The following is a 24,225-nucleotide window of genomic DNA, read 5'->3' as shown; positions in this document are numbered from 1 at the left end:
TCTCTGGACATTCACTCCCGGATCTCACAGCTAGCTGGCTGCTATCCGTGTGTCTATCTGCTTTCGTCGATTCCGGAGCAAACATCAATTACTCCGGAGCTAGCCAGCTCCGTCAATCACTCCTGAGCTACGTCAATCACTCCTGGGCTGCAGTCACCTATCCGGACCCGTTTTACTGCCTACGCGGAGCCCCACCAGGCCTTCACAACTGGACTGCCGACGTTATCTACCCGAAGGAGATCCGGCTGGCTCCTCCGTCGCGACGTTACCTGAACGCCCATCTGCGGCCTGCTAACCGTTAGCTGTCTTACCGGCTGCTCTCAGAATAGACAATCGGACAATTTATTTATTTGTATTATTATTATGTTTCTTCTTGGGCCTCTATAACTTTATCTATTGTTTTTATTTTGTTTTTTTTTGTGTGATTTGGATGAATCCCCTCTACAACACGGAACTCCACTAATCTACTGACGCAACGCAAGAGGTGGCTAACAGCAGACCTCCATCCTATGCTAGCTTGCTACCGATGGCCTGGCTAGCTGTCTAAATCGCTGTGACCCCCAAACCAACCTCTCCACTCCCTGGACCCTTTTGATCACTCGACTAAGGATGCCTCTCCTTAATGTCAATATGTCTTGTCCATTGCTGTTCTGGTTAGTGTTTATTGGCTTATTTCACTGTAGAGCCTCTAGTCCTGCTCACTATACCTTATCCAACTTATTAGTTCCACCACCCACACATGCAATGACATCTCCTGGTTTCAATGATGTTTCTAGAGACAATATCTCTCTCTTCATCACTCAATACCTAGGTTTACCTCCACTGTATTCACATCCTACCATACCTTTGTCTGTACATTATACCTTGATGCTATTTTATCGCCCCCAGAAACCTCCTTTTACTCTCTGTTCCAGACGTTCTAGACGACCAATTCTTATTGCTTTTAGCCGTACCCTTATTCTTCTCCTCCTATGTTCCTCTGGCGATGTAGAGGTGAATCCAGGCCCTGCAGTGCCTAGCTCCACTCCCTATTCCCCAGGCGCTCTCTTTTGATGACTTCTGTAACCGTAATAGCCTTGGTTTCATGCATGTTAACATTAGAAGCCTCCTCCCTAAGTTTGTTCTTTTCACTGCTTTAGCACACTCTGCCAACCCGGATGTTCTAGCTGTGTCTGAATCCTGGCTTAGGAAGACCACCAAAAATTCAGAAATTTTAATTCCAAACTACAACATTTTCAGACAAGATAGAACTGCCAAAGGGGCGGTGTTGCAATCTACTGCAAAGATAGCCTGCAGAGTTCTGTCCTACTATCCAGGTCTGTACCCAAACAATTTGAACTTCTACTTTTAAAAATCCACCTCTCTAAAAACAAGTCTCTCACCGTTGCCGCCTGCTATAGACCACCCTCTGCCCCCAGCTGTGCTCTGGACACCATATGTGAACTGATTGCCCCCCATCTATCTTCAGAGCTCGTGCTGCTAGGCAACCTAAACTGGAACATGCTTAACACCCCAGCCATCCTACAATCTAAACTTGATGCCCTCAATCTCACACAAATTATCAATGAACCTACCAGGTACCCCCCCAAAGCCTTAAACACGGGCACCCTCATAGATATCATCCTAACCAACTTCCCCTCTAAATACACCTCTGCTGTCTTCAACCAAGATCTCAGCGATCACTGCCTCATTGCCTGCATCCGTAATGGGTCAGCGGTCAAACGACCTCCACTCATCACTGTAAAACGCTCCCTGAAACACTTCAGCGAGCAGGCCTTTCTAATCGACCTGGCCGGGGTGTCCTGGAAGGATATTGATCTCATCCCGTCAGTACATTTACATTTACATTTAAGTCATTTAGCAGACGCTCTTATCCAGAGCGACTTACAAATTGGTGCATTCACCTTATGACCTCCAGTGGAACAGTAGTGCATCTAAATCTTTTCAGGGGGAGGGGGGGTGAGAGGGATTACTTTATCCTATCCTAGGTATTCCTTAAAGAGGTGGGGTTTCAGGTGTCTCCGGAAGGTGGTGATTGACTCCGCTGTCCTGGCGTCGTGAGGGAGTTTGTTCCACCATTGGGGGGCCAGAGCAGCGAACAGTTTTGACTGGGCTGAGCGGGAACTGTACTTCCTCAGTGGTAGGGAGGCGAGCAGGCCAGAGGTGGATGAACGCAGTGCCCTTGTTTGGGTGTAGGGCCTGATCAGAGCCTGGAGGTACTGAGGTGCCGTTCCCCTCACAGCTCCGTAGGCAAGCACCATGGTCTTGTAGCGGATGCGAGCTTCAACTGGAAGCCAGTGGAGGGAGCGGAGGAGCGGGGTGACGTGAGAGAACTTGGGAAGGTTGAACACCAGACGGGCTGCGGCGTTCTGGATGAGTTGTAGGGGTTTAATGGCACAGGCAGGGAGCCCAGCCAACAGCGAGTTGCAGTAATCCAGACGGGAGATGACAAGTGCCTGGATTAGGACCTGCGCCGCTTCCTGTGTGAGGCAGGGTCGTACTCTGCGGATGTTGTAGAGCATGAACCTACAGGAACGGGCCACCGCCTTGATGTTAGTTGAGAACGACAGGGTGTTGTCCAGGATCACGCCAAGGTTCTTAGCGCTCTGGGAGGAGGACACAATGGAGTTGTCAACCGTGATGGCGAGATCATGGAACGGGCAGTCCTTCCCGGGAGGAAGAGCAGCTCCGTCTTGCCGAGGTTCAGCTTGAGGTGGTGATCCGTCATCCACACGGATATGTCTGCCAGACATGCAGAGATGCGATTCGCCACCTGGTCATCAGAAGGGGAAAGGAGAAGATTAATTGTGTGTCGTCTGCATAGCAATGATAGGAGAGACCATGTGAGGTTATGACAGAGCCAAGTGACTTGGTGTATAGCGAGAATAGGAGAGGGCCTAGAACAGAGCCCTGGGGGACACCAGTGGTGAGAGCACGTGGTGTGGAGACGGATTCTCGCCACGCCACCTGGTAGGAGCGACCTGTCAGGTAGGACGCAATCCAAGCGTGGGCCGCGCCGGAGATGCCCAACTCGGAGAGGGTGGAGAGGAGGATCTGATGGTTCACAGTATCGAAGGCAGCCGATAGGTCTAGAAGGATGAGAGCAGAGGAGAGAGAGTTAGCTTTAGCAGTGCGGAGCGCCTCCGTGATACAGAGAAGAGCAGTCTCAGTTGAATGACTAGTCTTGAAACCTGACTGATTTGGATCAAGAAGGTCATTCTGAGAGAGATAGCGGGAGAGCTGGCCAAGGACGGCACGTTCAAGAGTTTTGGAGAGAAAAGAAAGAAGGGATACTGGTCTGTAGTTGTTGACATCGGAGGGATCGAGTGTAGGTTTTTCAGAAGGGGTGCAACTCTCGCTCTCTTGAAGACGGAAGGGACGTAGCCAGCGGTCAGGGATGAGTTGATGAGCGAGGTGAGGTAAGGGAGGAGGTCTCCGGAAATGGTCTGGAGAAGAGAGGAGGGGATAGGGTCAAGCGGGCAGGTTGTAGGGCGGCCGGCCGTCACAAGACGCGAGATTTCATCTGGAGAGAGAGGGGAGAAAGAGGTCAGAGCACAGGGTAGGGCAGTGTGAGCAGAACCAGCGGTGTCGTTTGACTTAGCAAACGAGGATCGGAAGTCGTCGACCTTCTTTTCAAAATGGTTGACGAAGTCATCTGCAGAGAGGGAGGAGGGGGAGGGGGAGGAGGATTCAGGAGGGAGGAGAAGGTTACAAAGAGCTTCCTAGGGTTAGAGGCAGATGCTTGGAATTTAGAGTGGTAGAAAGTGGCTTTAGCAGCAGAGAGAGAAGAGGAAAATGTAGAGAGGAGGGAGTGAAAGGATGTCAGGTCCGCAGGGAGGCGAGTTTTCCTCCATTTCCGCTCGGCTGCCCGGAGCCCTGTTCTGTGAGCTCGCAATGAGTCGTCGAGCCACGGAGCGGGAGGGGAGGACCGAGCCGGCCTGGAGGATAGGGGACATAGAGAGTCAAAGGATGCAGAAAGGGAGGAGAGGAGGGTTGAGGAGGCAGAATCAGGAGATAGGTTGGAGAAGGTTTGAGCAGAGGGAAGAGATGATAGGATGGAAGAGGAGAGAGTAGCGGGGGAGAGAGAGCGAAGGTTGGGACGGCGCGATACCATCCGAGTAGGGGCAGTGTGGGAAGTGTTGGATGAGAGCGAGAGGGAAAAGGATACAAGGTAGTGGTAGAGGTAGAGGATGCCTGGATATTTTTTTAAAAATGCCTTCCTAACAATCTTAAATAAACATGCCCCATTCAAGAAAATTAGAACCAGGAACAGATATAGCCCTTGGTTCTCCCCAGACCTGACTGCCCTTAACCAACACAAAAACATCCTTTGGCGTTCTGCATTAGCATCGAACAGCCCCCGTGATATGCAGCTGTTCAGGGAAGCTAGAAACCGTTATACACAGGCAGTTAGAAAAGCCAAGGCTAGCTTTTTCAAGCAGAAATTTGCTTCCTGCAACACTAACTCTAAAAAGTTCTGGGACACTGTAAAGTCCATGGAGAATAAGAACACCTCCTCCCAGCTGCCCACTGCACTGAAGATAGGAAACACTGTCACCACTGATAAATCCACCATAATTGAGAATTTCAATAAGCATTTTTCTACGGCTGGCCATGCTTTCCACCTGGCAACTCCTACCCCGGTCAACAGCACTGCACCCCAACAGCAACTCGCCCAAGCCTTCCCCATTTCTCCTTCTCCCAAATCCATTCAGCTGAAGTTCTGAAAGAGCTGAAAAATCTGGACCCCTACAAATCAGCCGGGCTAGACAATCTGGACCCTTTCTTTCTAAAATTATCTGCCGAAATTGTTGCCACCCCTATTACTAGCCTGTTCAACCTCTCTTTCGTGTCATCTGAGATTCCCAAAGATTGGAAAGCAGCTGCGGTCATCCCTCTCTTCAAAGGGGGGGACACTCTTGACCCAAACTGCTACAGACCTATATCTATCCTACCCTGCCTTTCTAAGGTCTTCGAAAGCCAAGTCAACAAACAGATTACCGACCATTTCGAATCTCACCATACCTTCTCTGCTATGCAATCTGGTTTCAGAGCTGGTCATGGGTGCACCTCAGCCACGCACAAGGTCCTAAACGATATCTTAACCGCCATCGATAAGAAACATTACTGTGCAGCCGTATTCATTGATCTGGCCAAGGCTTTCGACTCTGTCAACCACCGCATCCTCATCGGCAGACTCGACAGCCTTGGTTTCTCAAATGATTGCCTCGCCTGGTTCACCAACTACTTCTCTGATAGAGTTCAGTGTGTCAAATCGGAGGGTCTGCTGTCCGGACCTCTGGCAGTCTCTATGGGGGTGCCACAGGGTTCAATTCTAGGACCGACTCTCTTCTCTGTATACATCAATGAGGTCGCTCTTGCTGCTGGTGAGTCTCTGATCCACCTCTACGCAGACGACACCATTCTGTATACTTCCGGCCCTTCTTTGGACACTGTGTTAACAACCCTCCAGGCAAGCTTCATTGCCATACAACTCTCCTTCCGTGGCCTCCAATTGCTCTTAAATACAAGTAAAACTAAATGCATGCTCTTCAACCGATCGCTACCTGCACCTACCCGCCTGTCCAACATCACTACTCTGGACGGCTCTGACTTAGAATACGTGGACAACTACAAATACTTAGGTGTCTGGTTAGACTGTAAACTCTCCTTCCAGACCCATATCAAACATCTCCAATCCAAAGTTAAATCTAGAATTGGCTTCCTATTTCGCAACAAAGCATCCTTCACTCATGCTGCCAAACATACCCTTGTAAAATTGACCATCCTACCAATCCTCGACTTTGGCGATGTCATTTACAAAATAGCCTCCAATACCCTACTCAACAAATTGGATGCAGTCTATCACAGTGCAATCCGTTTTGTCACCAAAGCCCCATATACTACCCACCATTGCGACCTGTACGCTCTCGTTGGCTGGCCCTCGCTTCATACTCGTCGCCAAACCCACTGGCTCCATGTCATCTACAAGACCCTGCTAGGTAAAGTCCCCCCTTATCTCAGCTCGCTGGTCACCATAGCATCTCCCACCTGTAGCACACGCTCCAGCAGGTATATGTCTCTAGTCACCCCCAAAACCAATTCTTTCTTTGGCCGCCTCTCCTTCCAGTTCTCTGCTGCCAATGACTGGAACGAACTACAAAAATCTCTTAAATTGGAAACACTTATCTCCCTCACTAGCTTTAAGCACCAACTGTCAGAGCATCTTACAGATTACTGCACCTGTACATAGCCCACCTATAATTTAGCCCAAACAACTACCTCTTTCCCAACTGTATTTAATTTATTTATTTATTTTGCTCCTTTGCACCCCATTATATTTATTTCTACTTTGCACATTCTTCCATTGCAAAACTACCATTCCAGTGTTTTACTTGCTATATTGTATTTACTTTGCCACCATGGCCTTTTTTGCCTTTACCTCCCTTCTCACCTAATTTGCTCACATTGTATATAGACTTGTTTTTTTTTACTGTATTATTGACTGTATGTTTGTTTTACTCCATGTGTAACTCTGTGTCGTTGTATGTGTCAAACTGCTTTGCTTTATCTTGGCCAGGTCGCAATTGTAAATGAGAACTTGTTCTCAACTTGCTTACCTGGTTAAATAAAGGTGAAATAAAAATATATTTATCGTTAGTTGTGCTGAGTTATTAACCAAAATGTCGGTTATTTTTAGTTTTTTAAACAACCTATTGACCAAAGTTGATTCAATTACTTGAATGCCATTTTTTTTGTGTGTGAGTATGCTGTGCAGTTTCTGATACATCAGATCAAGCCTGAAGTTGTAGTTTCCAACATGCCAATATTATACATAGTTTAGTGCAGAAAATGTGGTAATTAACTACAATGACCATAATCCATTGCACCCCACCTAAAACTTGTCCGCTCTGTGCAGAGCAAGACATGGAGACTGAGAGAAAACAGGATCTAGAGGAATAGAAACTAGTTGTTTTTGCAAGCCTGAAAAGCCTGAAAATACATGATCTAATTAGCTCAGCCCAGTCAAAACTGTTCGCTGCTCTGGCCCCCCAATGGTGGAACAAACTCCCTCACGACGCCAGGACAGCGGAGTCAATCACCACCTTCCGGAGACACCTGAAACCCCACCTCTTTAAGGAATACCTAGGATAGGATAAAGTAATCCCCCCCCCCGTCCCTCACGACGCCAGGACAGCGGAGTCAATCACCACCTTCCGGAGACACCTGAAACCCCACCTCTTTAAGGAATACCTAGGATAGGATAAAGTAATCCCTCTCACCCCCCCTCCCCCTGAAAAGATTTAGATGCACTACTGTTCCACTGGATGTCATAAGGTGAATGCACCAATTTGTAAGTCGCTCTGGATAAGAGCGTCTGCTAAACGACTTAAATGTAAATGTAAATGTATATTCAACCATCATAAAAGTATGCCCTTATTAAAATAAAATAAAACCAATATTTTATTAAAGTGAAGTCATGTGAATAAATGAAAGTTAATAAGTGATCAGCAGTAATGGGCAGTCACTACCTTCATGGGACTTTTACTAATGGTTTTATTCTGTGTTGTTACAGCATTCAACCCACATAATGCATTAGTGTATTTAATGTAAATATGTATACATTTCTTATGTGTCCAACGTATCACCTTATCGCCTCTAAAATGTAAATACCTATTTGAAGGTTTGTGTCGAATTTCAATCGGGTTTTTAGGGCGGTGCTAAAGTAATCTTAGAAGTTAACAGCAGGTTTTTAGGGCGGTGCTAAAGTGATCTTAGAAGTTAACAGCAGGTTTTTAGGGCGGTGCTAAAGTAATCTTAGAAGTTAACAGCAGGTTTTTAGGGCGGTTCTAAAGTAATCTTAGAAGTTAACAGCAGGTTTTTAGGGCGGTGCTAAAGTAATCTTAGAAGTTAACAGCAGGTTTTTAGGGCGGTGCTAAAGTGATCTTAGAAGTTAACAGCAGGTTTTTAGGGCGGTGCTAAAGTAATCTTAGAAGTTAACAGCAGGTTTTTAGGGCGGTGCTAAAGTGATCTTAGAAGTTAACAGCAGGTTTTTAGGGCGGTGCTAAAGTAATCTTAGAAGTTAACAGCAGGTTTTTAGGGCGGTGCTAAAGTGATCTTAGAAGTTAACAGCAGGTTTTTAGGGCGGTGCTAAAGTAATCTTAGAAGTTAACAGCAGGTTTTTAGGGCGGTGCTAAAGTAATCTTAGAAGTTAAACAGCAGGTTTTTAGGGCGGTGCTAAAGTAATCTTAGAATTTAAACAGCAGGTTTTTAGGGCGGTGCTAAAGTAATCTTAGAAGTTAACAGCGGCTTTGAGAATGATGATCGCATTCAATGATAAACGCAGGTTTTTAAAAAATGACTTAGGTTTCCCCCATTCAATGATTACCCCGTCACTGTCCATTTCTTGTTTTTAAAGGATGAGAGAAGTGCTACACCTGGTGGAGAGAGATTGTAAGACAGAAATAGTTGCTTTATGCGTGCTGTACGTTACGACATGACATGCCACGATGTAACGGAGGGTCCTTTTTTCAAATTTTCTCCAATACTATAGAGCCATTTCCATGTCGATCAACGCTTGAATAGAAACCTAGTTCACACCCCCGATTTTGACGTCAACACAGTCGTTACAGTCCCATTAGTTTTCTTTGTAGCCTTGTTTGAATGTTGCGGTTGCGCATATTTGCAAGGAATGGGGTGAGTTTACGTTAATTCTGCCATTGAAATTGTGCATCAAATGGCTAGGTAGCTAGCTTTGGCTAACCCAGAATCTGACAGAAAAAGTTTGATGGCTAACTAGCCACCTTGTCATTGGCATAAAGAGTGAACAGATTAATCAGATGTGTGTGGCGATAGCTAACTAGCCATCACATTAGGTTGCCACAAGATAAACTAGCTATCTGCAGTGTCAACTATGTAGCAAGCTAATATTAGCTAAATCAACAGGTCAGGCAACAGTAGCATCCTCCCATGCATTGCTCTCTCTGTGTGTGTGTGTGTGTGTGTGTGTGTGTGTGTGTGTGTGCGTGTGCATGTGCGTTTGTGTCTGTCTGTAAATGACATTCTGTTTTTATGACAAGTCCTATAAGCACCTCTGTCATACAGTTAGTGTATCATCTCAGTGAGCTTTTCGTGCCATATAATGTAGAAATCAATATTTCTTTTTTTATTTTCCAGCCCTGTAGCGGCACAACCGAGGGGGAGGAGAATGAGCCAGTCAAGAAAAGAAAGTGCCCTTCAAAGTGGAAAGGAGAAGTTCAGAAGAGAAGGAGAGAAGGCAAATCGACCCTTCAAAGTGGAAAGGAGAGGTTCAGAAGAGAAGGAGGGAAGGCAAATCGACCCTTCAAAATGGAAAGGAGAGGTTCGGAAGAGAAGGAGGGAAGGCAAATCGACCCTTCAAAATGGAAAGGAGAGGTTCGGAAGAGAAGGAGGGAAGGCAAATCGACCCTTCAAAATGGAAAGGAGAGGTTCGGAAGAGAAGGAGGGAAGGCAAATCGACCCTTCAAAGTGGAAAGGAGAGGTTCGGAAGAGAAGGAGGGAAGGCAAATCGACCCTTCAAAGTGGAAAGGAGAGGTTCGGAAGAGAAGGAGGGAAGGCAAATCGACCCTTCAAAGTGGAAAGGAGAGGTTCGGAAGAGAAGGAGGGAAGGCAAATCGACCCTTCATAGTGGAAAGGAGAGGTTCGGAAGAGAAGGAGGGAAGGCAAATCGACCCTTCATAGTGGAAAGGAGAGGTTCAGGAGAGAAGTAGGCGGTGTAAATCTGGTATTGTCTAGAAGGGATACAGCTTTTGTAAAAAATATTTTTTAAATGGAATTAACGTAACAGTGTAGGAGTAGGTTAAGGTTAAGGTTAGGAAAAGGGTTGGGGTTAGCTGAAATGCAAAAATATATATATACAGTGGGGCAAAAAAGTATTTAGTCAGCCACCAATTGTGCAAGTTCTCCCACTTAAAAAGATGAGAGAGGCCTGTAATTTTCATCATATGTACACTTCAACTATGACAGACAAAATGAGAAAAAAATCCCAGAAAATCACATTGTAGGATTTTTAATGAATTTATTTGCAAATTATGGTGGAAGATAAGTATTTGGTCAATAACAAAAGTTTATCTCACTGCTTATTTTTGTCAACAATCATTTACAGACAAATTATTTCACTGTACCACAATTCCAGTGGGTCAGAAGTTTACATACACTAAGTTGACTGTGTCTTTAAACAGCTTGGAAAATTCCAGAAAATGTTGTCATGCCTTTAGAAGCTTCTGATAGGCCAATTGACATCATTTGAGTCAATTGGAGGTGTACCTGTGGATGTTTTTCAAGGCCTACCTTCAAACTCAGTGCCTCTTTGCTTGACATCATGGGAAAATAAAAAGAAATCAGCCAAGACCTCAGAAAAAAAATTGTAGACCTCCACAAGACTGGTTCATCCTTGGGAGCAATTTCCAAACACCTGAAGGTACCACGTTCATCTGTGCAAACAGTAGCACGCAAGTATAAACACCATGGGACCATGCAGCCGTCATACCACTCAGGAAGGAGACCTGTTCTGTCTCCTAGAGATGAACGTACGTTGGTTCGAAAAGTGCAAATCAATCCCAGAACAATAGCAAATGACCTTGTGGAGATGATGGAGGAAACAGGTACAAAAGTATCTATATTCACAGTAAAACGAGTCCTATATCAACATATACCGCTCAGCAAGGAAGAAGCCACTGCTCCAAAACTGCCATAAAAAGCCAGACTACGGTTTGCAACTGCACATGAGGACAAAGATCATACTTTTTGGACAAATGTCCTCTGGTCTGATGAAACAAAAATATAACTGTTTTGCCATAATGGCCATCGTTATGTTTGGAGGAAAAATGGGGAGACTTGCAAGCCGAAGAACACTATCCCAACCGTGAAGCACGGGGGTAGCAGCATCATGTTGTGGGGGTGCTTTGCTGCAGGAGGGACTGGTGCACTTCACAAAATAGATGGCAGCATAGGAAGGAATGGTATGTGGATATATTGAAGCAACATCTCAAGACATCAGTCAGGAAGTTATAGCTTGGTCGCAAATGGGTCTTCCAAATGGACAATGACCCCAAGCATGTTTCCAAAGTTGTGGCAAAATGGCTTAAGGACAACAAAGTCAAGGTATTGAAGTGGCCAATATCACAAAGCCCTGACCTCAATCCTATAGAAAATGAGTTGGCAGAACTGAAAAAGCATGTGCGAGCAAGGAGGCCTACAAACCTGACTCAGTTACACCAACTCCGTCAGGAGGAATGGGCCAACATTCACCCAACTTATTGTGGGAAGCTTGTGGAAGGCTACCTGAAACATTTGACCCAAGTTAAACAATTTAAAGGCAATGCTACCAAATACTAATTGAGTGTATGTAAACTTCTGACCCACTGGGAATGTGATGAAAGAAATAAAAGCTGAAAGAAATAATTCTCTCTACTATTATTCTGACATTTCACATTCTTAAAAATAAAGTGGTGATCCTAACTGACCTAAAACAGGGAATTTTTACTTGGATTAAATGTCAGGAATTGTGAAAAACTGAGTTGAACTGTATTTGACTAAGGTGTATGTAAATTTACAACTTCAACTGTATATATACAGTATATATAATATATATTAATAAAATAACACCACACATAAGTCTCAGTTTAACTGAGCAGCAATGTGGACTCCCATATGTCTTAAAGCAGAAAGGGGCTTTTAATGCACTGTTACTGTACGACGGGAGCAAAATGGCTGTTACATACATGGCACCCCCACCAACTGCCTTCATTTTGCTGGACCCCAGGAAATGGCCGTTACATACATGGCACCCCCACCAACTGCCTTCATTTTGCTGGACCCCAGGAAATGGCCGTTACATACATGGCACCCCCACCAACTGCATTCATTTTGCTGGACCCCAGGAAATGGCTGTTACATACATGGCACCCCACCAACTGCCTTCATTTTGCTGGACCCCAGGAAATGGCTGTTACATACATGGCACCCCCACCAACTGCATTCATTTTGCTGGACCCCAGGAAATGGCTGTTACATACATGGCACCCCCACCAACTGCCTTCATTTTGCTGGACCCCAGGAAATGGCTGTTACATACATGGCACCCCCACCAACTGCCTTCATTTTGCTGGACCCCAGGAAATGGCCGTTACATACATGGCACCCCCACCAACTGCATTCATTTTGCTGGACCCCAGGACATGGCTGTTACATACATGGCACCCCCACCAACTGCCTTCATTTTGCTGGACCCCAGGAAATGGCTGTTACATACATGGCACCCCCACCAACTGCCTTCATTTTGCTGGACCCCTGCGAAATAAATAAATATCAACACACACACACACACACATGCGCCGGCCTTAAGATGAGATGGGAAGTATGATGTGGCATCTTGACCCTCACATTGAAGACCGTCCGCTTCTAGCCAACACCTCCCTCCCCTCTAGGGGCCCTTAACCAACAAGTAATCTAACTAACAATTCCAAAACTACAGTGTAAGGGGATAAGGAATATGGGGATAAGGAAAATCAAAGTATATACATATATGTTGGGCCCTTTGCTGTAGGTGCTGTTCCTGAGATTGTAGTCCTGGTAGAACGAAGACATGTCACACACTCCTGGTAGTCCTGACGACCCTCGTTTCCCCGGTATTTCCGGGACTTCCTCTTGGCCCAGTGTCACCTGAGGATGACAGCATATGTATAATAATTACACTGTGTATAGAACCAACATGTCTCTAACTCACCTGCTAACATACACCACTGGAACTTGAAATAGAATAACATTGTCTATGAAGCCCCTGTGGAACTACAATGCACTTACAGATGTGTGCCTTATTACCAGCACTGTGCTTTACTAGACTATGGCTCCTTTAAACCACTTATATAAATGCCTATATTTCAGTACACATAGGTGGTTCATAGCTGACCTATAAGGGGAATCATTGTATTATTTCCATATGTATTACCAAGTAATAACAGCTTTATCTCAACCTGTGGAACAGTGGTCTCCAAGGCATTCTTAGTCGATCAACAAACATTTCTGTAAAAAAAAATATTTAAAAAATACGATAAAGGCTTGCTTTCCTATTTTGTTATTTGTTTGGTGCTGTTTACAGTAGGTGCACTTGACTCAGCGCCGGGAAGGCAAATTGTTCCCATTTTAAACCATTTTACGAGTCCGAGGGTAGAACACCGGCTACCCGGCAGGCCCAAAGAGTGAATCAGGTGGACCTATAAGTCTACTGCTGGCCAATCAGATAGCTCAGATCACCATGTCTGCACAGTTTCATCGTGCCATAGACTGTAAAAAGAAGCCTCTAGCGCACAGTAAATTTGATACTGTGAGAATACAAAACTTTTAAAACCAAAGAGACAACGAATACAGCAAAGAACTGCTGTTTTTACGTGTCTATTGTTAAAGTTGTTATTCAGTACTGTCAACACTTTGTTCAACACCTTTATACGCTTTATAAGCCACCAGCACTGCAGCTGCAATGAATAACTACAGCCAAGTGTTTCCGATAAACTTGCGTTGGTGGCTTGTGTCTATCAAGGAATATTTCACTTTCTCTGGTCATCGGAGTAACAACATGAGTTGAGTGAGTTGAGTTTCGCCATCAGCTGGAAGACTGTTCTCTTTCATCAGCTGGAAGACTGTTCTCCCCTTTCAGCTGGAAGACTGTTCCCTTTCCTCAGGAGACGGAACGGAGGGACGGAGACTCACTGCTGCTCCCTCCCTCCCCTCAAACTGACCATCAGCTGGAAGACTGTTCCCTTTCCTCAGGAGAACGGAGGGACGGTGATAGGCAGCCTCACTGCTGCTCCCTCCCTCCCCTCAGACTGACCATCAGCTGGAAGACTGTTCCCTTTCCTCAGGAGAACGGAGGGACGGAGGGACGGTGAGAGGCAGCCTCACTGCTGCCCACTCCCTCCCCTCAGACTGACCATCAGCTGGAAGACTGTTCCCTTTCCTCAGGAGAACGGAGGGACGGAGGGACGGTGATAGGCAGCCTCACTGCTGCTCCCTCCCTCCCCTCAAACTGACCATCAGCTGGAAGACTGTTCCCTTTCCTCAGGAGAACGGAGGGACGGTGATAGGCAGCCTCACTGCTGCTCCCTCCCTCCCCTCAGACTGACCATCAGCTGGAAGACTGTTCCCTTTCCTCAGGAGAACGGAGGGACGGAGGGACGGTGAGAGGCAGCCTCACTGCTGCCCCCTCCCTCCCCTCAGACTGACCATCAGCTGGAAGACTGTTCCCTTTCCTCAGGAGAACGGAGGGACGGAGGGACGGTGATAGGCAGCCTCACTGCTGCTCCCTCCCTCCACTCAGACTGAAAGTCAGATGCAGGCCATCAGTTCAGTAAAAATATATATATTATAATAATAAATATATACTGCATATATACAGCACCAGTCAAAAGTTTGGACTCACCAACTCGTTCCAAGGTTTTTCTTTATTTTTTAAAATGTTCTTCATTGTGGAATAATAGTGAGGACATCAAAACTATGAAATAACACTTTTGGAATCATGTAGTAACCAAAAAAAGTGTTAAAACAAATCAAAATATATTTTATATTTGAGATTCTTCAAAGTAGCCACCCTTTGCCATGATGACAGCTTTGCAAACTCTTGGCATTCTGTAAGCTTTTCCAACTGTCTTGAAGGAGTTCCCACATATGCTGAGCACTTGTTGGCTGCTTTTCCTTCACTCTGCAGTCCAACTCATCCCAAACCATCATAATTGATTTGAGGTCAGGTGATTGTGGAGGCCAGGTCATCTGATGCAGCACTCCATCACTCTCCGTCTTGATCAAATAGCCCTTACACAGCCTGGAGCTGTGTTGGGTCATTGTCCTGTTGAAAAACAAAATGATAGTCCCACTAAGCGCAAACCAGATGGCATGACATATCGCCACAGAATTCTGTTGTAGCCATGTTGGTTAAGTGTTCCTTGAATTATAAATAAATCACCAACAGTGTCACCAGAAAAGCACCATCACACCACCTCCTCCATGCTTCACGGTGGGAACCACACATGCAGAGATCATCCGTTCACCTACTCTGCATCTCACAAAAACATGGCAGGTGGACAGATTTACACCGGTATAATGTCCATTGCTCGTGTTTCTTGGCCCAAGCAAGTCTCTTCTTATTATTGGTGTCCTTTAGTAGTGGTTTCTTTGCAGCAATTCGACCATGGCCTGATTCACACAGTCTTCTCTGAACAGTTGATGTTGAGATGTGTCTATTACTTGAACTCTGTGAAACATTTATTTGGGCTGCAATTTGTGAGGCTGGTAACTCTAATTAACTTATCCTCTGCAGCAGAGGTAACTCTGGGTCTTCTTTTACTGTGGCTTTCCTCGTGACAGTCAGTTTCATCATAGCGCTTGATGTTTTTGCGACTGCACTTGAAGTAACTTCAAAAGTTTTTGAAATTTTCCAGATTGACTGACCTTTATGTATTAAAGTAATGATAGACTGTCATTTCTCTTTGCTTATTTGAGCTGTTCTTGCCATAATATGGACTTGGTATTTTACCAAATAGGGCTATCTTCTGTATTCCACCGCTACCTTGTAACAACACAACTGATTGGCTCAAATGCATTAAGAAGGAAAGTAATAATCAAATAATCTTTTAACAGGGCACACCTGATAATTGAAATGCATTCCAGGTTTTCTTCAACCTTATGAAGCTGGTTGAGAGAATGCCAAGAGTGTGCAAAGCTGTCATCAAGGCAAAGGGTGGCTACTTTGAAGAATCTCAAATATAAAATAAACGTTGATTTGTTTAACACTTTTTTGGTGATTCCATGTGTTATTTCATAGTTTTAATGTCTTCACTTCTATTCCACAATGTAGAAAATAGTAAAAAATAAAGAAAAACCCTGGAATAAGTAGGTGTGTCCAAACTTTTGACTGGTACTATAGATGTATAATGCTGACTTAACTGTGCCTCACAAGCAACACAACTATCTTTTACCAGTGAGATCTTATACCTAAATGTTTTAAATATCATTTGAAAATAGTCTGAGGAGATCACTGGTAGGGTAATTCAAGCATAGTCAATATGCAGTGACAATGCATTGGGCCTATAGCCTAATTCACAAACCTCATTGTTACAGGACTGTTTTTAAGTGGTTAATGTTGCGTAGGCTTACGTTTTTTAAAGTCAAGTTAATAAAAAATCAGAGCGGTAGATCTTGCCATTTTGACTCAGAAAGTGATCTTGACTCAGAAAAAGGTTGGTGACCACTGTTCTAGAGTAAAGCACTGCCAAATACTCAGTATAGTGTTTGGGGTGTCTTACCTTTGACTCCCAGGGGCCACTGAAAGCCAGGGGACCCTGGGTATCCTGGTGAGCCAGTTCTACCTGGGGTTCCGATGGAACCTTTGAGTCCTGGCTGTCCCGGGGGTCACTTCACTGTCTCGCACGGCTCACACCTCCTCGGAGAGGCTAGTGGCTGCAGCAGCTGGGGTAGCTGATCTGGGAGAGCCCAACCACAATTTGGTTAATCAAATCACTACGGAAATCAATCAGTCAATCTCAAATAATCAATCAAATTATGCATAGCATTTTTTTTTTTTTACAAAGTCATTAAGATGTCTCATGATTGGCACTTTAAGCCCACATTACACCTTCTTCTGTTACCGGATAAACATATACTGAATGTAATGGATGTATGGATGTTACCATTTTGCCTTCCTGCTCTGAATACATATTCATACCTGGAGTTAACGCTGCAAATAGCACTGCTGGGTGATCTGAAAAGCCATAGTCAATCAATAATATAACATTTACATTTACATTTACATTTAAGTCATTTAGCAGACGCTCTTATCCAGAGCGACTTACAAATTGGTGCGTTCACCTTAAGACATCCAGTGGAACAGCCACATTACAATAGTGCATCTAAATCTTTTAAGGGGGGTGAGAAGGATTACTTTATCCTATCCTAGGTATTCCTGAAAGAGGTGGGGTTTCAGGTGTCTCCGGAAGGTGGTGATTGACTCCGCTGTCCTGGCGTCGTGAGGGAGTTTGTTCCACCATTGGGGGGCCAGAGCAGCGAACAGTTTTGACTGGGCTGCACGGGAACTGTACTTCCTCAGTGGTAGGGAGGCGAGCAGGCCAGAGGTGGATGAACGCAGTGCCCTTGTTTGGGTGTAGGGCCTGATCAGAGCCTGGAGGTACTGAGGTGCCGTTCCCCTCACAGCTCCGTAGGCAAGCACCATGGTCTTGTAGCGGATGCGAGCTTCAACTGGAAGCCAGTGGAGAGAGCGGAGGAGCGGGGTGACGTGAGAGAACTTGGGAAGGTTGAACACCAGACGGGCTGCGGCGTTCTGGATGAGTTGTAGGGGTTTAATGGCACAGGCAGGGAGCCCAGCCAACAGCGAGTTGCAGTAATCCAGACGGGAGATGACAAGTGTCTGGATTAGGACCTGCGCTGCTTCCTGTGTGAGGCAGGGTCGTACTCTGCGGATGTTGTAGTTGTGTTGTTGTATATAACAGTACTCTTAGCAAACATTTTTTTATCTTTAATTTACAATATGTAGAAACTATGAGAATAGAAAGGTTGTAAAGAAATGTGGTAAAACATCACAGCACAATTGGAAACTATGTAGCAAATAGAAACTGGATGGTCTTCAGAGATAGATGGTATGGGTTGGATGGAGCTGTAGGACAGGGCTAAAAAATCAAATGAAAACTCACGTAAAATATACTGTGTCTGTAAAATGTATATATAGTAGTATGTACTGTATATGTATATATAGTAGTATGTACTGTATATGTATATATAGTAGTATGTACTGTATATGTATATATAGTAGTATGTACTGTATATGTATATATAGTAGTATGTACTGTATATGTATATATAGTAGTATGTACTGTATATGTATATATAGTAGTATGTACTGTATATGTATATATAGTAGTATGTACTGTATATGTATATATAGTAGTATGTACTGTATAAGCTGGAAGTAGAGCAGAAGCCTAAGTGTTGTTGCTCATTTGTTTATATTGTAGGGTTAGAGGAAAATAATAAAATAAAATATTAAAAAAAAAATATATATATATATATATGGGGAATTGGAAATGATGCAGACAATTACATTGATGGAAGCCACAATCTGTCTGCAATATTAAAGCTGATCCACCCCCTAAGAAAATGTACATATTTAACATGAATTCAAAGGCGTAGTCAAGTCCCAACACTCAATTTACATTTCAATATATGTGTGTATTGTTTAATCCCGACAGTTTTAAGCTGCTGAGTCAACAACAATTCATGCGCTTTCAAGCTTACTTCAATTTGCACTTTAGTTATTGACACTGCAGAGCTACCGCTGGGTTGGCTGTGACAGGTACTTACTCTGCAACACAACCCTGCAGAGCTTCATCAAGTGGTTGTCAGAGGGAGGCGTCCCCTGTAAGACACAGATAAGGCCACAATGGGTGAGACGGTTGGCGCCTGGATGGCAAAGGTTTGGAGAAACGGACAGGATGATTTTAGAGAAAGGTCAGGATCCAGGAAAACTCACAGGTTTCCCAGGGTAGCCTGGTGTTCCCAGTTGCCAAGGCAAACTGTCCTCGCCGGGATATCCCAACAGGCCAGTGCCCCCCCGTATCCCATGTCCCCTTTCTTCCAGTTGGTGCCTCTGACGCCAATGTCCCCGTGGTGCCTTTCCGAATACCCTGAGGAGAAATATGGTCACCAACTGCCTTTCTGATAACCATGAGGTAAAACGTCACATTCATTTCCGTGTGGGAGGTAGAGCGTCACACTGGTTTCCGTGTGGGAGGTAGAGCGTCACACTGGTTTCCGTGTGGGAGGTAGAGCGTCACACTGGTTTCCGTGTGGGAGGTAGAGCGTCACACTGGTTTCCGTGTGGGAGGTAGAGCGTCACACTGGTTTCCGTGTGGGAGGTAGAGCGTCACATTGGTTTCCGTTTGGCAGGTAGAACGTCACATTGTTTTCCGTTTGGCAGGTAGAACATCACATTGGTTTCTTTGTGGGAGGTAGAACATCACATTGCTTTCCATGTGGCATCTAGAACATCACTTTGGGTTCCGTGTGGCAGCTAGAACATCACATTGGTCACATAGTTTCCGTGTGGCAGGTAGAATGCTGTTTTCCGTGTGGGAGATAGAACATCACACTGATTTCCATGTGGCAGGTAGAACGTCACATTGGTTTCCTTGTGTCAGGTAGAACGTCACATTGGTTTCCTTGTGGCAGGTAGAACGTCACATTGGTTTCCTTGTGGCAGGTAGAACGTCACATTGGTTTCCTTGTGGCAGGTAGAACGTCACATTGGTTTCTGTGTAGAAGGTAGAACGTCACATTGGTTTCCTTGTGGCAGGTAGAACGTCACATTGGTTTCTGTGTAGAAGGTAGAACGTCACATTGGTTTCCTTGTGGCAGGTAGAACATCACGTTGGTTTCTGTGTGGCAAATAGAACGTCACATTGGTATCCGTGTGGCAAGTAGAACGTCACTATGTTTTCTGTGTAGCAGGTAGAGCGTCACATTGGTTTCCGTGTGGAAGGTTGAACGTCTCATTGGTTTCTGTGTGGCAAGTAGGACTTCATATTGACGTAACATGCGTAGTGTAGCAGAAATGTGAGGCAGTAGCCTAGTTCTACAAACCTCTCTTTTCCCTCCCCTGGGCCCTGATTCACCCTGGCGTAGAAGGAGGGTAAGAGCCTGTTAAAAACGTTCTGCTTGAATATCAAAGACACTCTCTCTTTCACAACTCTGCATTCACTCTGCTCTGATGAAAGCAGAAATATGTGTTTTTCCTTGCTGCCTTCTTACAACAGTAAGAATCAAATAAACGACGCAGTCTGCCTAATTCTGTTTTATATCAAATACAGCCAGTGCAGTCAACGCAGGGAAAGTTATGACTACAAATAGTTTACTGCTAGTGTTATGTAAATATGACATGTTAATCCTTCACAGTCTCTGTCAAGACTAAAGGAAAAACCTCCTCGTGGTCAAAGTCAATATGACATCTACCTCCACCTAGTGGCCTGATCATTTAACTGCGTTCACTCGCGTTTCGGGGGTCCAGGGGGCTCCATCGGTGCCTCGTTCACTCTGGAATAAGATACGGGGTTGGCGCGGGGGGGGGGGGGGGGGGGGGGTTTGGGGGTTAGGAGTGCACTTACTTCTAAAAGGTCATCATTAGCATTCACGGCCAAGGAGAGATGCGAGGGTCTCATCGACCTTTAAAAACCACATCACCTGAGTTTCCCGTCCCTCCACGCTGCTCTGCTATCTGCCTCTATCAGGGCCGCCCCGCTGTGATCGTAAGGCTATAGGTAGCATGAATCAAAGCAGAGCGCAAAAGACGCTGCGCTCTGTAGTCACAGCACAGGGCCCTTAAGGGAGGACCGACTGCGGTGTGAGAAACTTTGTTCCTCCCCTTAGGAAAGTAAAGTGTGACTAAGACGTGCCTTGAATTCATTATTTTTTTGACGGTGTCCTGTAGAGATACGATGGCTAGGTATATTACAGGGCTCTAGGTACAGTACAGGGTTCTAGGTATAGTACAGGGCTCTAGGTACAGTACAGGGTTCTAGGTACAGTACAGGGTTCTAGGTATATTACAGGGATCTAGGTATAGTACAGGGCTCTAGGTACAGTACAGGGTTCTAGGTATATTACAGGGCTCTAGGTACAGTACAGGGTTCTAGGTATATTACAGGGATCTAGGTACAGTACAGGGTTCTAGGTATATTACAGGGATCTAGGTACAGTACAGGGTTCTAGGTATACTACAGGGCTCTAGGTACAGTACGGGGTTCTAGGTATAGTACAGGGCTCTAGGTACAGTACAGAGTTCTAGGTATAGTACAGGGTTCTAGGTACAGTACAGGGTTCTAGGTATATTACAGGGATCTAGGTACAGTACAGGGTTCTAGGTATATTACAGGGATCTAGGTACAGTACAGGGTTCTAGGTATATTACAGGGTTCTAGGTATAGTACATTTACATTACATTTACATTTAAGTCATTTAGCAGACGCTCTTATCCAGAGCGACTTACAAATTGGTGCTTTCACCTTATGACATCCAGTGGAACAGCCACTTTACAATAGTGCATCTAAATCTTTTAAGGGGGGTGAGAAGGATTACTTTATCCTATCCTAGGTATTCCTTAAAGAGGTGGGGTTTCAGGTGTCTCCGGAAGGTGGTGATTGACTCCGCTTGTCCTGGCGTCGTGAGGGAGTTTGTTCCACCATTGGGGGGCCAGAGCAGCGAACAGTTTTGACTGGGCTGAGCGGGAACTGTACTTCCTCAGTGGTAGGGAGGCGAGCAGTACAGGGTTCTAGGTATAGTACAGGGCTCTAAGTATAATACAAGGCTCTAGGTATAGTACAGGGCTCTAGGTATATTACAGGGCTCTAGGTACAGTACAGAGCTGTATGTACAGTACAGGGTTGTAGGTACAGTACAGAGTTTTAGGTACAGTACAGGGCTCTAGGTATAGTCCATGGCTCTAGGTACAGTACAGGGTTCTAGGTATAGTGTAGGGCTCTAGGTATAGTACAGGGCTCCAGGTATAGTACAGAGCTCTAGGTACAGTACAGGGCTCTAGGTACAGTACAAGGTTCTAGGTATGGTGCAGGGCTCTAGGAATAGTACAGAGCTCTAGGTACAGTACAGGGTTCTAGGTACAGTACAGGGTTCTAGCTATAGTGTAGGGCTCTAGGTATAGTGCAGGGCACTAGGTACAGTACTGGGTTCTAGGTACAGTACAGGGTTCTATGTATAGTGTAGGGCTCTAGGTATAGTGCAGGGCTCTAGGTACAGTACAGGGCTCTAGGTATAGTGCAGGGCTCTAGGTATAGTGTAGGGCTCTAGGTATAGTGCAGGGCTCTAGGTACAGTACAGGGCTCTAGGTATAGTGCAGGGTTCTAGGTATAGTGTAGGGCTCTAGGTATAGTGCAGGGCTCTAGGTACAGTACAGGGCTCTAGGTATAGTGCAGGGCTCTAGGTATAGTGTAGGGCTCTAGGTACAGTGCAGGGCTCCAGGTATAGTGTAGGGCTCTAGGTATAGTGTAGGGCTCTAGGTATAGTGTAGGGCTCTAGGTACAGTGAAGGATTCGTACAGGGTTCTTAGTGCAGAAATGGGTTATATGTACAGTGCTGGGTTCTAAGTATGGTCTTGATTGTTTAGATAATAGGGCATTGTTGCATATGCTGTGTCATGTGAGCTCTACAAGTCACTGGAACAACCATCCACAAACCTGATAACTGATTGTAACTATGAAGAGAATAAATGACAATGAACCGAGCCGCGACGTGTTTCTGATACAGACGAAACGAAGATGAAGATACCAGACTTCGTCTGGGACACGCCTCTCTAATTTCCCCCTGAAAAATATTGTGTAACATATGTCTTTAATAATCAACAAGCAGGTGTCTGAATATGCCTGCATACAGCATGAAGGACAAGCTCTCAGTGTGTGTGAATGATAACACGTAAGAGGAATGAAATATGCATTTTGCAAAAAGGCATCAATGTTTACTGCAATACGTGCAAAAGATCAAGCTCCCTGATACGGAGAGCCATAAATCATTGATACATCCTCTCTTTAGAGCAATACGCTGCCTCATTAAGCCAAATGGATCCCCTACAGGTTATAACACAGTTTTGTTAACTGAGATTTCGGGCTCCATCTCAGTTGTCTTTCCTTGATTCCTCGCATCCTATCTCCTTGCCACCTTCTCAACCATATTGGAGAAGGTTAAAAGGACCCCTCCCATCAAATATTCTTGTCCAAGGAATTTTTGAGGAGGCGAAGAGAGAGGATGCAAGGAATCATGTAAAGATTAATAGAGACCCAAAGTCTATGGTGGTGCGTGCTGGTGTCCTTACCTTCTCCACCTTTGAACCAAGGCAGACTGGACCCGGGGAAGCCTGACTCTCCTGGTGTGCCGAAACGATTGAAAGGTGACATGCTGAATCTTCTTAGTGGAGGCTCTGGGTGGAAGTAGTCCATAGGTAGGGAGCTAGGGTCAGCTTACCCTGCCCCAATATCTGGGTGGAAGTAGTCTATAGGCAGGGAGTTAGGGTCAGCTTACCCTGCCCCAATATCTGGGTGGAAGTAGTCTGTAGGCAGGGAGCTAGGGTCAGCTTACCCTGCCCCAATATCTGGGTGGAAGTAGTCTGTAGGCAGGGAGCTAGGGTCAGCTTACCCTGCCCCAATATCTGGGTTGAAGTAGTCTATAGGTAGGGAGCTAGGGTCAGTTTACCCTGCCCCAATATCTGGGTGGAAGTAGTCCAAAGGTAGGGAGCTAGGGACAGCTTACCCTGCCCCAATATCTGGGTGGAAGTAGTCTGTAGGCAGGGAGTTAGGGTCAGCTTACCCTGCCCCAATATCTGGGTGGAAGTAGTCTGTAGGCAGGGAGTTAGGGTCAGCTTACCCTGCCCCAATATCTGGGTGGAAGTAGTCGAAAGGTAGGGAGCTAGGGACAGCTTACCCTGCCCCAATATCTGGGTGGAAGTAGTCTGTAGGCAGGGAGCTAGGGTCAGCTTACCCTGCCCCAATATCTGGGTGGAAGTAGTCTGTAGGCAGGGAGTTAGGGTCAGCTTACCCTGCCCCAATATCTGGGTGGAAGTAGTCTGTAGGCAGGGAGCTAGGGTCAGCTTACCCTGCCCCAATATCTGGGTGGAAGTAGTCTATAGGCAGGGAGCTAGGGTCAGCTTACCCTGCCCCAATATCTGGGTGGAAGTAGTCCAAAGGTAGGGAGCTAGGGACAGCTTACCCTGCCCCAATATCTGGGTGGAAGTAGTCTGTAGGCAGGGAGCTAGGGTCAGTTTACCCTGCCCCAATATCTGGGTGGAAGTTGTCTGTAGGCAGGGAGCTAGGGTCAGTTTACCCTGCCCCAATATCTGGGTGGAAGTAGTCTGTAGGTAGGAAGCTAGGGACAGCTTACCCTGCCCCAATATCTGGGTGGAAGTAGTCTGTAGGTAGGGAGCTAGGGTCAGCTTACCCTGCCCCAATATCTGGGTGGAAGTAGTCTGTAGGTAGGGAGCTAGGGACAGCTTACCCTGCCCCAATATCTGGGTGGAAGTAGTCCAAAGGTAGGGAGCTAGGGACAGCTTACCCTGCCCCAATATCTGGGTGGAAGTAGTCCAAAGGTAGGGAGCTAGGGACAGCTTACCCTGCCCCAATATCTGGG

General features: G+C 45.6%; 1 pseudogene; it reads right to left on the bottom strand.

Annotated features, from left to right (window-relative positions):
- The window catches only part of LOC115125489 (C-C chemokine receptor type 3-like), a 29,109-nt pseudogene extending 6,109 nt beyond the window's left edge, over positions 1-23,000 (bottom strand).
- Between the last annotated feature and the right edge of the window lie 1,225 nt (positions 23,001-24,225).

This window comes from Oncorhynchus nerka, linkage group LG22 (assembly GCF_034236695.1).
Source record: "Oncorhynchus nerka isolate Pitt River linkage group LG22, Oner_Uvic_2.0, whole genome shotgun sequence".
Lineage (NCBI taxonomy): Eukaryota > Metazoa > Chordata > Actinopteri > Salmoniformes > Salmonidae > Oncorhynchus > Oncorhynchus nerka.
This window is presented reverse-complemented; position numbering and strand designations above follow the sequence as displayed.